This window comes from Mauremys mutica, chromosome 9 (genome assembly GCF_020497125.1).
Source record: "Mauremys mutica isolate MM-2020 ecotype Southern chromosome 9, ASM2049712v1, whole genome shotgun sequence".
NCBI classification, from domain to species: domain Eukaryota; kingdom Metazoa; phylum Chordata; order Testudines; family Geoemydidae; genus Mauremys; species Mauremys mutica.
Genome location: NC_059080.1, coordinates 95349558 through 95364542, shown reverse-complemented (window position 1 = coordinate 95364542; position 14985 = coordinate 95349558). Strand labels below are relative to the sequence as shown.

The 14985-nt window shown below is 40.7% G+C and overlaps 1 long non-coding RNA gene across 1 annotated transcript in view; it reads right to left on the bottom strand.

Moving 5' to 3' along the window:
* Window positions 1–14985, bottom strand: part of LOC123378080 — a 96155-nt gene that overhangs the window by 28484 nt on the left and 52686 nt on the right. The window contains exon 2 of the long non-coding RNA XR_006582453.1: window positions 10388–10643. This is a non-coding gene — a long non-coding RNA (uncharacterized LOC123378080). The remainder of the gene's footprint in view (window positions 1–10387; window positions 10644–14985) is intronic.

Below are 14985 nucleotides of genomic sequence, written 5' to 3'. Positions count from 1 at the left end.
CGTCCGTTACAAATAGGTAGTTTTGTTTCTCTTGTTGTCACTACACGGCGCCAAACAAAGCCCCGGCTAAGTTTACTTCCACTCTCTTGTTGGGATCTTTGTTGCGAAAATGCACTTGACTACAAAGCAAGAAAGAAAAGAAGACGACGGAAAAGGCCAAGCCTCATGCCATGTCTGTTCTATGAAGTGCTTAAACGACCAGGGGCTTCCCCTCCACCCCCAACCTTCCCCTCCCCCTCGCCCCCGTTTCTTCCTGCCACTGCAAATGTAGCGATTTGTATCGACAGGCACGTTCCGTTTGTTAACTCGCGAAAATTGATGATTTTCTTTCCCCCGGTCCCTCTGCGCCCACTTCCCCCCTTCACGCCTTTTTTTTTGCACCCGTGCGTGTGTGAACGTTCTGAATTCAGACTCCCCCAGTCCAGTCGGCTAATTCTGCCCCCCGCTCAGAAACAGACTTCTCCAGCTTTTAAAATAAAGTTTGTTTCAACTAAAAGCATTGGGGGAGTGGGGGGCTGAGGGTAGGAAGAAAAAGGGGGGCGAGCTCCCCCCATAATAGTAATTTTAGTTGACTCTTTAGAGAGATCCACATATTGTCAAATCTATATTTAAACTGTCCATCGGGTTAAACCAAATGCTGGAAGAATGACTTGGAAACACACACACACACAAAAGATGAGATATCGAGAGGCTACCCTGTACTTTCTGAGCTGGGGGTTTCAGGTATGGGGCTGCTGCGCCCCCTACTGGTAGATTGACCTCCCCGAGAATGTCCCTCCGTTTACTTTTAAAATTAAATGTTTTGAAATAATAAAGGGAAAGGAATGAAAAAAAACCCGGAACCAAATAATTATATGTAGTCTAAGTAATAAATAAAACCCAACAGTACGAATGCATCTTTTTATGGATTATGCAAATATAACCTATCAGAGTTAATGTGTTTAATTCGAAAATGTACTGCTAGCCCATAGAGTGATAGGTTAAACCATAGAAAAATAGGTGCACATGATGAGATTCAAGATATAAACGAATTCTGATTCTCCAGCCACTACCGAGGGCACAGCAACTATTTACTTTGTTATTGTTTATGCTTTGGTCTGCACTTGATAACATTATTCCAAAAAAATATCTTATGGATAATTAAGTTTGAAAAAAAAGGGGGTGGGGTGGGTGGTAGTGGTGTTTGTTTATCGTAATACATTGATCACTATGGTTGGTGTTATACAAGCCAGTCTTATTTTTATGCTGTGCTGTAGTTATAGAGGCAGAATCGGTTGTAATTTTGTGTGTGAGAGATCCTCAGCCGAGGCAACGCAAGGAGTGATTTTACACATAACTAGATGCATATATTTGTGCCTGAACTCTATAATAACACAGTGAAGAGGTTAAAGTGGCTGGCTGGGCTCTTTCTTAATTGCATTTACCATATAAATAAGGTATGGAAATACCTAACAATTGTGTTATCATGAGTATTTACAGCTTTATTTTAATTAACGGTGTTTTACTTATCAATGCAATAACCTGTCTCTGGCATATATGCATAATAATGTGCTATAGAAAATCAGATAAAACCGATAGGTCTTTCAGAAAAATTCCCCAGTTTCCTCTCTCTCTCTCTATATATATATATATATGCGTGTGTGTGTCTCCATATATCGGGTTACTGGCTATTCCTTTAAACAATATAAAAACCATGAAATCGGAGTACCTCAATCTTAATTTATTAACAAGAATAACAACAACAACAACAACAACACGCTATTGAAGAACACCGGCATTTTAAAAGGAAGGCCTGGAGAAGGCTGGTTTAATCTGAATGGATTTAAAAATCGTTGCCTTTGGTATAATTTATGGAAATGAAAAGTGCTTACGTTAAATAAATGGTCTGCAAATGTTCTCAGCGATGGATTGTAAAGCACAGACACGTTTATTCTTAGGTTATGAGTCTATTAACAAGAAAATGGATGTTAACGACTTGGATTTTTATTTGTTTACTGTTCTGACACCGCCTCTATCCACCCATTTCTTATAAAAGCCCTGAAGATACAACCTATCGTGTTAACTGTACAAGAACTAATACCTACATATTATTTTTGTACTGACCCCAGTAGTAACAAATCTAAAGCAAACTATTAAGCAGTCTTGTGGAGATGGAAGATTGCAGCTCCATTTTTTGTCCTTAGCTGCAAATAGAGGTTTAACTTGCAGTAATTAGGTGAGAACTAGCCAAGCATCTTACTATTATGATGCTTGTTAAAAACGCTTCTTTTCTGCATCTGCATTTGAGTGTGTTCCCCTCCAGTCTTAATCTTCTTATGGAAATGAAGGCGAACGGCAGGGAACCTGCAGAGACTTAGAGAATGTCCTTGTTAACTGGAATTTCTCAGCATTGCTAATTAGCAGAGTTTGACGACCACCAGTATTGGGGAAAGCTCTGTTTAGCCACTCACAAACCCTTCCGAGGAAGAGCAGACTAATTTTATTTTGTAATTAAAATCTGAAAAGGGCCCTATTTGACAGTTAGGGCTATGAGAGTTTTATCTCCCTGTGAAATAATTACTGCCTTGATAACTCAATTTTCTGCAAAATGTCAACTGTGAGCTCCAAAAGTTTTAATTTCATTACGTTAAAAAAAAATCTGAAGACGAAAATGTACAGAAAGATTCCCCTCCCCCCCATCCCCTTCTAATTCTGGAACCAGTTAACTAGACAGGAGAAGCTAAAGTTAGCCAATGGAAGTTTTACCACGTTCACTATACCCAATCTCCAGTGACTTTAAAATACCACATGGCAAGTTGTTGTAGTGCTGATGAGTAAAAGGTGCGGGGAGGGGATACCCCAAAATATTTTTTTTTCAGAGGAAGGTCTCCCAAGTAAGAACACCAAGGAAGGTTCAGGCCAATACTGATGGAGTTCTGTTAGGGAAGCTTTGTTCACTTCCATCCATTAATAAGGATGGGGGTGGAGGATCATTATCCTGTACTGAAGATATTACAAGTCTGAGTTAAGCTGATTAACCATTTTCTTTAAATACCGCGATGTCATGAAATCTTTAAAGTATGATATAAGGAAAACAGACTTTTTTTGTACATTCCTTGAAGCAACGGATTATTAAAAAAACAACAACTAACAAAAGCGTCTAATATTTTGTTTACCTTGTTAACTTTTCAAGGAGGGAAGCCCTCACAACCTTACTCACAATCTCTGAGCAATCAAAGGCACCGGAAGAAACTTCAAAATTTGCGTTAGAAATGACCTACTTTAGGGTGACATACCAGCACCCCTCTCTCCAGTCTGAGTCCTGCTTTCTAAGAGATTACAAAAACCCACCCCCCATTTTCAAAATTCTACCCCTAGCCCCGTGGGTAGCCTGTTTGTTTCTGGAGGGAATGAGGATGCGTTGAAGGCGAATTATTGGGGGTGGGGGTGGGAAGAAGGGACACGCTGGAGCAAGCTTAATCCACCCTGCTTACATTTTAGATATTTTTTTGATTATTTAAAACTGTTTAATCTGCTTTTTGTTCCTGTCTGTCCAGCAAGCAGCCCGATTGTAATGCTCAGAAGTGGTATTATATGTACAAACGAACAAGGGTGTGTGTGTGTGTGTAGGGGGGGGGGAGAATGACAAATGCTTCATCCAAACCCAATTTCACCCAATAATTTCATTCAAGGATTCTAAGGACCCTTGAAAGCTGCGGAATGCAGAGCAAGCTCCGCATTCCTCCCTTGTCCGCTCTTTCATCCTAATTCTCACTAATGAAACCTAAAAAAGAGCACACGTGCGACGGAGAGGAAAAACTAACTATATTGAAAGTGTTCACTCCTGCGAGCATTCCAGTTGCGACAGCTCAAGAATTCGTGATATACAGAGCGATCAGATTGCCTGTGCTGGGAGCCTGGGACTGGAAAGCGATTGAATTTAAATCCACTACCAGAGGTTCCAGATGCCTCATCTGCCACTGGAATTTATTTCACCGCAACGCAAGTTGCCCATTACAAACAAACAAACACCCTACACGATTCCGATTTGATATTAAACTTGCGTTGGAAACAAACAAGCAAAGCCCTGGAAATTTAAAGACCCCTTCAACCAGATTTCTTCCTTCCTCTAGCGGAATAAGGAACAAAATAAAAAATCACAAAGCCTGGATATAATTTAAAAGAGATAAAACACAAGATCAATAGACAAGCCTACTCACTCACTCTCTCACACACACACCTGAGAATAATTTTCAAAGGCATCTAAATAAATATCCTACTGGTTGACCAGACACTCCTATGCTATTTATCATAACTAGCCAACAGCTTTTTAAAAATCCTTGAGATTTTCTCCATTCACCTGGGAGATAATATTTCCTACCTACTCTTTCACTAGAAGATAATAATTTTGATCCCATAGTTACTTATTCATTCCATAATCCTATCAATACAACAGCAATCCAGCACCAGTGTTTATCGTAAACTCATAGGTTATTGCATAATATAAACGAGAGAAAGCATAGTTGAGTGTAGGCCCTTTACTGTATATATATGGACCCCATTTAACAGGATCCTTTTTGGCAGTCTATTTAAAGTTATCTTTCCTTCCTAGTTTTATAAGAACAAATGAGTTTTCCTTTCCCCATTATAACTGAATGAACTCACGTATATTAAACACAAAAACCTCTCCTGAAGAACGTTAACTGCTTAATTTAAACCCATAAAAGCAGGAACATTCAGAATGAATGGTTTCCAATTCCTCTTTAACTCTCCCGGTATTGCAGAAGATGGAGGATGGGTACATTCTCTGAAAATCTCAACAGCTGGGCATGGATGTGTCTGATCCAAATATATTGTCCGTTGCTTAAATTTGGGTTTGCGATTTATTGTATTTTCTACTCCTTTCCCAGTTTTAAGGAAAATGCTTTAAAACACTATCTGTCATTAGGACTATGCATGGGATCAAAATCAAATGAGGTCTCCTTTGGACCCAGTACAGTTTTGATGGGATTTTTATGGTTCTGCCATTGAAATCATGACTCCCGAAGAAGCTCGTACAATTTCAATGGAAATGTCTGAGGCACAGCCTGAGGTATTTCAAGGTTGCTTTTCTCCTCAGTGCACCTCAACGCACCCTGGGAGCCTGGGGGCATGGTTTGAAAAAATACATGGTTAAAAAAAAATACCCTTCCAATGATTCACAGATCACTGACACGATCATCCATAATGCAACCAAGACGGTGCCTTTTATCTCGCTGCGTTCTTCATAGTCCTTAATTTGGGGATCATTGACAGGACAGACGATAATGCCTCTTTCAGAACTGTTATGATCTAGAATGACAATCTCTACATCTAGGGCATGGGTTTATTGACACCATAAGCTCATTGTGTCAAGTTATCCTTGTGATTTCAGAACTCTCCAGCGACCGACTAGCGATGGATTTTAATTCACATTATAGACTAGCTGTCTTTTATGTAAACTCATATTTAAGGAGTATTTAATCTGCAGAGCATACAGACACACTTCCCATTTACAAAGTGCCTTCCATTCAAGGATCTCAAAGAGCTTAAAAAATATTAACTAAGCCTAAGAACCGTATGAAGTTGCATTTCAAAGAGGGGTCCAGAGAGATGAGAAGTAATTTGAACACGGTCGCCAAGCTGAGGGCAAAATCCAGAAGTCCAGACATCCTCCGTCTCTTGGTCTAACCCCTCACCTCTCTACCTTCCTTGTTTGAAGAAGACAAAGTCTATAAAAGTGAGGGCCCTTGTTACAGAGCGAGGCCACAACTACCGGTATATAACAGATGTAACAAGCGAATTATTTTTTTCCAAACAAAATGATCTGGAGACGGAGCTTCTCTGATTTCTGTAACTAGAGCTGTCCGATTTAAATAAACAAAAGTCCCAGTGGGTGAACCACAATACTTATGTGTCGATTTTAAGAGCTTAGCACCTTGAGTCAAGATGCCTTTCAGGCTTATAAGGATGCCCTAACTCCCACTGAAGTTAATGGGGGTTTTGCAGTGAACACCAGACTGTATAGTGAAGGGCGTTCCATCTGGAGCGACATACACTGTCCCAGGTCTTCGGGTGATACCGATGAGACTTCCCAGATATGGTCCACATTGGCAAGGATGAGTGCTCTGTGCATGGTTCTCACATGAGGCTCCGATATTCTCTTTGCACTAGCAATGCAGGAGAACAGGGAGGATGCGAAAAAGCCGGATGAAAGTGAGCTTTAATGCCTGGTCCTTGGGGATTTCTTGCCGTGCCACAGGAAGGGGGCTGAGGGAGAAGGGTCCCAAGGAACAGTAAGAAAAAACACCCTTGGAAACTGGCACTGAAAGTTGGTTTTAGATTGTGTTCTTACATTATGTTTTCAGAAACACTGGAAATCAGGATCCCTTCCTAACTCCAAAGGAAAAGAAATATTTTATCTATAACACCAAGAGGAGACTAATAAATAGAGATTATATTTCTAGCATCATTAGTCCCAAAGCGTTTTCCAAATGTAGGGCCCAATCCTAACCTAATGGACCTACTCGCGTGAGTAAGGCGTTGCAGACTCAGTCGCCTCAACTGATACAGACTATGTATAGGAAAATCAAACTCTAAAAAACTAAATTTGGTTAAAGCAATCACTCCTGAGCGGTGACTTTATACATCAAAATTTTACTGGGGCGCGGGGGGAGCAGTTTATGGCCCAGTTATAAACCCCCTTACAATACTTCTTTGTAAGGGGGACAGTAACGGCACTTCTCATAGAATTGAGTTAATCATTCACTTTTCAGTGAGAGCTACTAACATTTTTGTAAACTGCCTCCTGATGTTAAACATTTGGATATAAACTGCTGAGATTTTTTCCCCATTTCCTGCAATAATGGTCACTGACATATAATAGCTCTGTTTATAGCTAGCTTGATAGCTCTTGACAGATTTATATAGATCTATGCCTATATCTTTGCTTAGTTAATTTCAAAGTTACACACTCAATGCATGCTAACTAAGAAAACAGTTCACAGGAAAAACGAGAATTCCGCTGTACCGTGCCTTTGCTATTGTTTATAGAAAATACGTCTTTATTTTAGGCACTCTAACGAAAACTGCTTTACTAGGCTTTCAAGCGGAGAGCAAACCCGGGGTGGGGGGGAATGGAGAAAGCATATTCAGTATAATAAACACTCACTTTTTGGGGGAGATGCTGTTCATATACAATAGCTAAAGTGAAAAGCTTATTGGGAGACCGACTAATGTAAGACTCATTCCATTTTAAAACTGCTGCCTTATAACTTTGCTCCAAGCTGCCAACTGGCAGTACAAAATAACCACAATTTCCCAAAAATAATTTGGTTTCAATTAGTGTTTCTTCTAAAATGCAGTACAAAAAAACCCTGCATTGGGGTATTACTGCTCCTTGCAAATACAATAGTTAAATGAGTTACACAGAGTCCTATATCAGTCAAAAAGTTGGGAGATAATGTAGCAGTTTCCATAGATTTTGGTTAATCTTTTCAAATCATTGAGGATTTTCAATTTGACAAATCAAAAGGAAAAAAAATCATGTCTCAAATGATACAGTTAAACTAGCACTTCTTCTTCCTCAAATGTATACAGAGTGATTGTGTGTGTGTGTGTGTGTGTGGGAGGGGGGGACGGGTATCCCCCCGGTTTTAAAACATGGTCTCTTAGGATATATTTTCCAAGTCAAACTGAAGTGTTAAATTCTAAATAAAAATATCTGCCACTACTGGCCTCTTCTAAAATATCTTGAGATGAAAAAGATAGCAAAGGCATATGCCTATTAGAGGTTTGAATTTTATGATATAATTAGAACTATTGGATAGCAAAATCATTACATAATTATTAATTTGTTTAAGTTACTAGGCAATGAATTTGTGTTTTAATCATGATCTGGTATCCTAATATAGAGTATCAGTTAGGGTATGTAGCGTTACTGCAACTGCACAGACACTGAGGTTGTCAAAATCTAAGTCTGAGTTAAAGCAACATGCAGGAACTAGAAGTGCCAAATCCAGTGTTTACAAATACATAGAGAAACGTCTTTGTTTCATTTATAGTTATTATTAATTAATATTATTAATAATGTCTATTTATGAGAAAATACACACAAAGAGTAGGCAAGCTCCTCTTAGCGATTTCTGGTTTGGATTTTTGTTCACCTTGAATTTTCAATGATTTTCCATGTACCCTTTAAAAAAAAGAATCCAAAACTTTTTTGGGACAGTTCTCTAACCTTGACTTAAATCTCTTTCACATCATCTAATTTTAATGGCCAGTGTATTTTATGTTTTCAAAGTTTTTTTTTAAAGGGAAAGAAGAGCCATATAAACCCAGATAACAAGGTTCTTGCTGTTCCCATAACTGGCACTGCGCAGCTCCCACCGTGTCCAATAGGGGGCGCTGAGATAACCTGCTCAGCGCCGCCTCACATCTGAGCCCAGCACCAGCCCCGGAGAAGCGGGGACAGCTTGGAAGCTTAGCAGGGTCGAGTACAGATCTTTAGTCTTCATGGATAAAAAGAGATTAAAGGCTAAATTCTTTTTTTGTATCAATTTTAACCAACTACGAAAATGTAGAGCTTTTATCCTTTGATGTTTCCTAGAAAGAAACTGTTATATCAGTTGAGAAATTACATCGTTTCAGAGCCAACAAACCCAGCCATGGAGTGGTAAAATAATTTAATTAAAAAGTAATAATATGAAGACCCGATCTTCTTTAGAGGTACTTAAAAGCTGACACAAGCAGCTTCCCCTTCCCTTTTGCCCACTGTTTCAAATGTTTTCTGAATTGCCAGTACATCTGATTAATTATTTTTAAAAAATCAAATAACTCTTGATTATGGCTATTTCATGGTTAGTAAGTTTTGGGGTTTTTTTTTCCTTCTTCTTCTTTGCCCCCCGTCTTTCCTTTATATTATTCCTACATTTCCTACAAATCTACTCTAAAGAGGCAAGGTACCATGGCAAAACCAAATCATTTAAAAATAATAAATCTACACCCATTTATGGTACCAAGGCTAAATAAAATTGTGACTGGCTCCCTATTCTTCCCCCCCCCTACAAAAACTCTTCACCTGTATTTAAATAGCATGTCTTTAATTACAGCAGTTGGGGCTGAAATGAAATTAGCAGTCATTACCAGTCCTTTAACTCTGTGGTGCTTTTGATCAGCACTAAATTAGCTTTCCAGTCCTAACAAAGGCTCTATAGCAAGCAGTGGGCTGTAAATAAGACAGCTCGACCTGCCCTCAACACCTTTTCTCTTGTCAATCACAGCTCTATCATTCAGCTCAAGATTAACCTTTTTTCTATCAAATTCTTTAAAAAAAAAATAAATAAAAATCGCACAACTTTGCTAGCAGCACCTAAAAAGAGCTTCCCGCGAAATGGTATCATAATTAGCCAACATGTCAAAAATCTGCCCATTCCAAATCAATTTTATGTGTATTAGGAGGCAGTATAAGATTCAGGTAGTTACATGTATTTCTCTGTCACTTCCCTTGAATGGTCACCCCTCATGCAGTGATCTGCGCACGGAGAATCCCCGTTTCTTTCCTGCCTTCCAAGAATTATTTTAGAGCGCCTGTTTTGGAGGACCGGGGATGGGGAGAAATCTTAGGCTTTTTGTAAAGGCGTTACTCTGCTGAAAATAATCAGTTGGCTCTTTGCAAATCAGCCAGGGGGGGAAAACAGCTGTCTTCTTGGTATGAGTCAGGTAGAGGCGAATCTTCAAGTTACCATTAGGGGGCGCGAGAGAGCAGGTTCGAGCCTGATACAGCTGGCAGCTTGCCAACGAAGCGAGCCGCTGCAGCATACTATACTTCTATCTTCTCAGGTAATATCCCCACCACCACCCCCAACCCCCACCACACACAACACCCCTTCCACGTAAGTGTCCCCAAACGGCAGCTATTTCCCGGAAACCAAATGATCAGGGCATCAAATGAAGCAGCCCGATCTCTAAACCGGTTCCTTCCAGGTAAATGCACATTCTACCGTTTTGCTCAAATCCCTCTCACCATATCCCGCAAAGGGGTTACGCCAAATCAGCCAGCATCGTTTTTAAACATCCAATAGGTGGAAAGCTGACTACCACCTCTCTTTGCTCAGAGCTGAATAGGTCACAGAGCCATTTGCGCCACATATTGGGGCGGGGGGAGCTTTTGCAAGGGAACTAGTCCTGCCTGGCATTCAGGATGCAGTAAACTAACGCACAATTTCACTGGAGCAAAACTCAGGCGTCCACATGCCATGTAATGGTTCAGCCTCAGATTTGCCAGTTACACGATTGGTAAACCAGGGGGATAGTTCCAGATTTGTAAAGGTCTCAGGGAAGCAGGGAAGGGAAGAACAGTGAATGTCAAAGTTCTGTTGCAGCTACTTACATGTCCATGCCAGATCAGGGTGTTGTTTGATTGGCAGGGTAAAGCGAAAGTCCGCGTGGCCTCTTGAGTTCTATTCAGTCCCGGGGGGTTGATCACTTTTCACCGGACAGAGGCAGTTGAAGGAAGCTTTCACGGGACTCCTCTCCTCCTCCATCCAGGACAGAGAATGAATCCATTTCGGTTTTTCTTCCCCCGGCTCTCCTTCCGTTTGCCTACACAGCCTCCAAATCCTAGCCCTAGCTTTTAACTGCAGTCCCTGGAACAAGAAAAAAAAATCGTTTATGGTTTAAAAAATCCAAATGGCTGATTTGTGTGTGTGTGTGTGTGTTATAAGAAAGCACCACAACAAAAAAGTCACTTCTCTGTCCTCCACCGTGAAGCAGAATAATAATAATAATAATAAAGCTTTATATTTTTGCAGTGGGTATTCAAAGATAATTTGATGCCATTGTTTCTGCTACAGATGGTTCTTTTTAATACAATAACACTGCTCTTTGTGCATACTACACACAATAAAAATCGAAAGCGTTCTCCTGAATAACCATTTTGTTCTCGCTTGTATAGGGCCAACAAAAGCTACCGTGAGGTAATGGGTTCTGTTTATTGAAGCCATAGAATAGGGGTTTGATAAAGATTTTTTTTTATATAGGAGGGGGAAAAATAAAGACCTCGCAAGGTCGAACTGATCTCTTCATGGTTTTATTAATTATTATTATTATTATTAACATTTTCACCAGTAGATTTATTTCAGTTGCAGCTGCAGGGTTTTCCCCCTCGAGTACTAATCAGCCCAAACAGCTGTTTATTTTAATTTGGGGAGATCTGCAGTTGTATGCCTAGCTAAACATCTAGAGTTTACGAGAGAGTGGGGCAAAGCAGCACACAGGCGAAGGCATGTCAAATGAGTGACGGAGAAACCAGGCTAAAGAGAACCTATATCTAATCTTATCTATCTCTGTGTGAGTGTGTTGTTTTTCAATCTCCTGTCCACGCACACAAAGGCATAAACTGGTCCTAACGGACATCAGGATTACCATAAAGTATTTTCAATCATGTTAATAGGGAGGCATATATCTATTCTCACACACAAGCATGGTACAGAGCCCCCACTAGTCTGATTAAAACATGACTTATTCACCATCAAAGTTCCTACCTCCTCTCAAATTGTTACTGTAGCTAAGGATAGTTAACTAGCCCCTTCTCCGGTGCCTTAGGTTAACCCTGAAGTGGATCTCAACCACGAGAAATTGAAAGTTAAAATGGATCTAGGCTGCTCTGGGATCTACCAGAGTTCGTTTCAATGGCTAACTTCTGCTTAGTAATGAATACATTAGCAACACTAAAAAATGATATTAGAGGGAAACACTAGGAGGCAGTTTTTTATTTGCTTGTAAGTTGTTTCCTAGGTCAAGAATTCTGCATTCTTAAATCGCCTCGTCACCTAATTTCTGGATTGGGTTACGGCTGAGGTCTCTATCAAGGGCAAGGAAGCCCCAAAGCAAAAGAAAGTGCTTAGACAATAGGTCTCTGCGGGAAAGTTGTTAGTCAGAGCCTGTGTTTGTCTACCTTTCTATAGGAATTAATGCCCCAGCTCTCTGTGCCTCTGTAGCCCGGACTGACAGTAATCCACCTCCGTGACTTCTGCCCTTCGTGTTTGCAGAAAACCAGGCTCACTTGTAGCACGACAACGGCCCAGCCTAATGACTTTAACCTTCAAACGTTCTTTAATTAGCTTTTTCAGCAAAATAAAAGATGCTCAAATGAGCCCTTTGACGAAAATGACCCGCGCCTTCAAACTCCTCTCGGAACTAACACGTTATTGGTTTAGAACTCAGCTAATAAGGGATTATTTGCGAACTGTTACTGACACGCCAATTAAAACTTTGCCTATGGAATTATGGAAACACAGAAAAGCATCAAAACGGGAAATTAAACTATTTGCACACGGCTTGTTTGGCATCAATCCGTTTTAGACCTTGGGGTAAACATCTTAGCACCAGCTTGCTCAGAACTAAGGGGTGGGGGGAGACGGAGCGGAGCAGTTTAAAACTGGTTTGATCAGTGCACGCACCTAATGAGAAGCGTGGACTGTCTCCCCAATATTGATAAAGATTACTACTATAGAATCGTGACTTCAAGAGTTTTAGACAGAAATATAGACACACGTCCATATTTATGTATTATACAGATTCTCAGAGGGTCTGCGTTGCGAATGCATATGGGTAGCTTTTATTTTACCAGCTTCATACCTGTAAGTTCATTTACACCTAGCTTCGATCCGTTCACCTGCAGCTGTATTTCGCTGAATCTTATGTGATTTTGCAATAACATTTAGTACTACAAGAAAAAATAATAAGTGACCGCCACAACTCTAAAGTGCACGAGGCTAAGAAAATAGTGTAAATACTTCACTGGTTTGTAAAATTCAGGAAGTGATTGAGAAACGTTATTTTATTATTCATTCCAGTGAAGGAAGTAGCCTAATGGCAAATATGGCATTTTTTTCTATCTACAAAGGTCCTTTTGGTTAACTTTGAATCAGACTCTGAAAGCCTGATTAGCTTATCGAGGAAACATGATTCATTCAGACAAAACCTCCTGTGACTCAGATATTCAACGTCGTGGTGAGATGCTGTGTACAAATCTTGGTAGGAGTTAACAGGAGAATTCAAAAGGCACTCCAAATAATTATGACAAAGAGATCACCAGAAACGTAGGCGGGAAATAGGAAAGCATCTCTTTAGCCCTAAGCACTCATTTGGTTTAAATCTCAATTTGTACATAACCAAAAATGAAACCAGCAGTTTGTAAGGACAGGGTTGCTGCAACTGATAGAGGTATCTCAATATATAATACTTTCTGGAGAAGAGAACAACCACAAGTTGGATTGGCTTCTAGAAAACAGCTCTCTCCATGTATTTTCATTCCCCCCAGCTCAGGTTTCTGGCTCAGGCACACAGGGGAAGCATTCACTGCGAACTAAAGTTTGTTTCCCGTCCTCTGCAGCGTTACCAAATAATTTACCAAATCTTGGTTTTTACAGCGCGCGATTACTAACTCGTAATAACCCCGCGAACCCAGGAACGCAGATACAACAACAGATCACCCCAAGGCTGCGTAAAAAAATGTTACACGTGCAAGCCCCAAAGAAACGAAACATCTGTTTCATATTTGTGCTCTTTTCCTTGCTTGAATAGCTGTGAATGAAGAGTATCTGCCCAATACCGCTCAAATGTGCCAAGGGAGTGAATAGAACCACGGGGGGCTTACCTGGAGTGAAAATACTGATCTCTAAATTAAAGAATGGAGGAATGTGTTTCTGTAACTAGTTCCTTGCACAGTTGCAGGGTTTTTTGCACGGCTATCACGGGTTTATTTATTTATTTTTGTGTAGTCTCTCCGTAGTGTAATCGAACTCAAATCCACAGGCAAGACGGTTCTATAAAATCTAGTTCCCTGGCTCATCTTCCCACGGGGAATTAAGTTGGACGTTAAACGGGACAAATCGGTCATTATTTTTAAATGTGGGTCGGTGACAAAGGGGTTGAAGTTTAATACCAGCGGATTTCTCTTTTAATCCCAAGGTGCCCATTGGATCTCCGCCACCCTGGGCATTACACAGTGCAACCAAATGCAGATTTCCAATAGTGCGGTTTGAAAAGCCGCTTTTTTTTTTGACTCGTGATGTGCAACCGAGGTGGCAGCAAAATAGCCGGAGGGCACAAAAGTTCAGGGAATTTGGGGCACGCTGGACGGCTCTCTCCCTTCCCGAATTTGCGGATCATCCTAAAGAGTTTTCCAGGAGCCCGCATTCAAAAGCAAATCAGCATGATGCAGAAGGACGCCCTAGGGTTTAGTTTTAAAACTTCCCGTAACATCTCGGAGGGAGACGGCCGAATTACTACGGTGCAACTTTAGGGCGAGACAGAAGAATCCAGCTCTCCCGAGCCCTCCCTCAACTTTGTAAGCACAACGTGGTCCGCCACTCCGATAGGGATAGTGCAGTAATTTGGACAGCACGTGGGTGTGAGATTTGCAGCCAGACTAGGAGCTGTAAGAGCAGCTTGTGATCAGATAACATGATTAGTCTTAAAACCCAAGGCACCTAAGACTCTAGGCATTCTGGAGCAGAAAGAAGGGAAGATAAACACTTGACGTCCAACCTAACTGTACTGGAAGCCGTTTTAAAATATGCCAGTGATAAATGCTAAGGGAAAAGCATGACCCAGGGCCAGATCCTGCCGCCTATACATGCCCGAGTAGTCGATAGTCAGGTCAGGGGCTCATTCACTACTTCAGCGAGTAAAGATTACTCAGGTGAGTAAGGGCTACAAGCTCGGATCTCCAAAGGATTAGTCGTTATAACCCGCACACGTGTGCGATAGGAGGATTCGGTATCAGAAATGGGGCGGTTTCTAGGCATTTTTTCCACGCTGAAGTTCACATTGTCTTTCAGAATCGTTTTTTTTTTTTTACAACATCCACCTTCGGTTGTGTGTTGGAGGGTGGCTTTCAAAATGCAGTCATTAGCATGATTATATTTATTTCCTTCACTTTCACAGGAGACCGAGAGATTAAAAGTACTTTTAATTGCATAA